Genomic DNA, 3,124 nt, shown 5'->3' with positions numbered 1-3,124 from the left:
AGAGAGAGAGAGAGAGAGAGAGAGAGAGAGAGAGAGAGAGAGAGAGAGATTTGGACTAAGTTTGCGAGGTCCAGTTTAGCCAGGTCAATTTTATTTTCCCTTCCACTGACATCGGTCTTGCTGTCATTTCAACATGTGGAACCATCAATTCCTACATACTTCTTTCTTCTATCTCCGTTTTTTTACCTTGCCTCTGTCTGTCAATGTGCGTAGGCTGGAAAGCTTAAACTCTTTTCCTTTTTTTCCCGAGCATCACACTGATACACCTCAATGTTGCTTCCTCATCTGTCTCCCTTTTTTATATATAATTCGACCACACGCGCACGCACACGCACACACATACACACACACATACACACACACACACGCACGCACACACACACACACGCACGCACATATACACATACGCACAAGACACCGTTGTTTCTGTCTATACCGAGACAAACAAGTTAAATATCTGTTGCATCATGATACCAACACTATATTTTTGTTCGCATGTTTTGATTTCTCACACAAATAAATACAAAAGTTTAATAATAATTATAAATACTGTTCTATACTACTTGCACCTTAATAGAAATGAGTTACAGAGTAGATTTGCTTATATTAATTTCCATAATATGCAAATACAAACAATACAATAATTTCTGTATATTTTTACTAGTTTGTGCAAAATATATTACAGATGTATATTCTTTCTGTTGTATAATGTTTTAATGATCTGAAGGTAGCATCATTAAACTGTCGAAATGATTTTAACGTCATAAAGAAAGCTGAAATTTTTTCTTGGACGTGTTACATATATATATATACACAAATATATATTCATATGTTTATGTGTGTGTGTGAGTGTGTGAGTGCACCCGTGCGTGTTTTTGACCGTGCGTGCGTATCCCGGTGTGTTTCCAAATGTGTTTGCATAGGGCGGGGTGAGGATACTGGTCTCCAGCTTTGACTTTATGTTATGAATTAGTTCCCATTGTATAGGAGATTTTGCCTCCTGAAACCTAGGCCCAAGGAACGACCACTATGCTTGTTGCACCGAAGAGCGATGCCTAATGCAGCCCCTTCTGTTACAATGTCACTGTAGCTTTAGATGCAAGTAAGACAGGAAATTTCAATGCACATGTTTTCAAAGATCATCAGACACGGAGAGAAGTGATTGAGGGGAATGAGAAAACTAACTGTAACTCAAATCAAAATTATTGTCACACACTTGATCAAATTGATTCTTCCAGATATTTGCATTAAGTGCGCATATGCTCACCCTCATCTTCGAATGCTGGTGGGAAATGCGTAGAATAAGTAGCTACCAAGTGAGTCAGGCACTTTACACAAATGAATAATCTATAAGCTTATATCAATTTTTGAGTTCACAATGACTTATACACACACAAACAAAAACACACACTACTACTTTTCATGCCTGGTTCCAGACACGGATACATCGTTATACGCGCATCAACGCCTCTATCCCTTCGATGTTTCTTGACTACTTACTTCACAGAATGCCATGCACTACCAACTGGTTTCCTACACACTCTCCATTTTGTTTGTTGCCACCGAATGTCCCAGTTTCATATTTCCTTATGCTTCTCACTTAGATCTGATGAAGGACTAATGTCGGAAAATGTTAAGTACTTTCTCTTTTAATTAAGGCGTTAAGCTACGATATTTCTTGCAAGACTTTTATACCTCTTGAATTTCTTATCGCTGTTGATTGCATTTACGTTATATTTACGTGTGTATGATACACACACATGCACACATACATACGCGCACACACACACACACACACACACACACACACAAACATACTCACAAATATGTGTTTGTGTATATATATATATATATATGTGTGTGTGAGTATGTGTGTTTGTATGTATGCATGTATGTATATATGTATGTATGAATGTATGCGTGTATGTATATGCCTGTGTGCGTGATCGTAATTAGCTGCTTCAAGGACATGTGTGTAATATAAATTTTGTGTATAAATACTAATTGAGTCCCTGCCTATGATATATATTCATACAATACGCCATGGATATACATATGTATGTGTATGTGTTTGTGTGTGTGTGTATACACACATACATATGTGTAAACGAATGTATATCCGATATGTCACGTAGAAGATTTTTTTTTCCCACGTTAGCAGCGTGTCTTCCACAGCTACTATTTATAAATTCATAGACACACTGCCTACTTTCTAATTTTCAAATGTTTGAGCTGAGTAAATAGATCTGGCTGTATTCAGCTTAAAATGTGCTTTCATATAGGTCGATAGTTATTCGGGTTTCCGTTGTATCTGAAAAACCTCGTCGTTTCGGTTACTTGGCAATGGTTAAAAAGGTTTTTTCTTGACTGTAGCAGGACATCATTTCGAATTTCTGGAAGATAAACTGTGAACTGCTTCGGGTTATGCAGTTTATCAGATTGATAGAACAAGCAGAAATGTCCAAATTTTACATAGCAGATGCACGCCAGACAGTCTAACTAGGGAGCGAGAGCTGCCAAAAATGTATATCAATTATAATTATATTAATATAAACTCTGCCCACTTGCATTGGTAGCTCGCGTCTGTAATGTAAGACCATCAGATATGTCATATATGTTTACATGTTAGTAGGTTTGTGCTATTCTCTCTTTACATAATGCGTAAATACATATATCCACACATACATACATACGAACGCACACATACATTAACATACACACACATATATATATGTGTAATATAATTTGGTCGGGTAAAAATGTTGCAACTCGGGATACTTGCCAGAGTATTTACTGGATCATCGGGTAGATAAGATACACGTCGAGGTGTATTTGCAGAGAAAAGAAAATGACAGACTGAGGAAAACATGAAGAAAGAGGCAAAAACGATTAGCTAAATGACAAATGACGTAAGGCAGGTAGGTGCAGTAAAACATTTACCAAGATGAAAATATTACTCTACTCTGGGTTGTGACTAATCTTTAAAGATAGGTATAAACTAACGTTAACATACACATATATACCGTGTGTAAATTATATATATATAAATATATATATATATATTAAGTTCGTTTACGGGAACAGTTTGAATATGCATATAAAAGCCCCTATTTTATTATGCCGG

At 36.5% G+C, this 3,124-nt stretch overlaps 1 long non-coding RNA gene across 3 annotated transcripts in view; it reads left to right on the top strand.

The window, feature by feature from the left end:
- Window positions 1-3,124, top strand: part of LOC106871020 (uncharacterized) — a 250,799-nt gene that overhangs the window by 187,383 nt on the left and 60,292 nt on the right. Inside the window, exon 1 of one of the 3 annotated variants that reach the window (XR_008264966.1) lies at window positions 2,841-2,918. The exons of 1 other annotated variant lie outside the window; for it this stretch is intronic. This is a non-coding gene — a long non-coding RNA (uncharacterized LOC106871020). Of the gene's footprint in view, window positions 1-2,840; window positions 2,919-3,124 lie in introns of those variants that run through there. One more of the 3 variants, XR_001409617.2, reaches the window with a different exon arrangement.

Source organism: Octopus bimaculoides, chromosome 10 (genome assembly GCF_001194135.2).
Source record: "Octopus bimaculoides isolate UCB-OBI-ISO-001 chromosome 10, ASM119413v2, whole genome shotgun sequence".
Lineage (NCBI taxonomy): Eukaryota > Metazoa > Mollusca > Cephalopoda > Octopoda > Octopodidae > Octopus > Octopus bimaculoides.
Note: the sequence above shows the minus strand (reverse complement) of the source record. Positions and strands in the feature narration are given on the sequence as shown.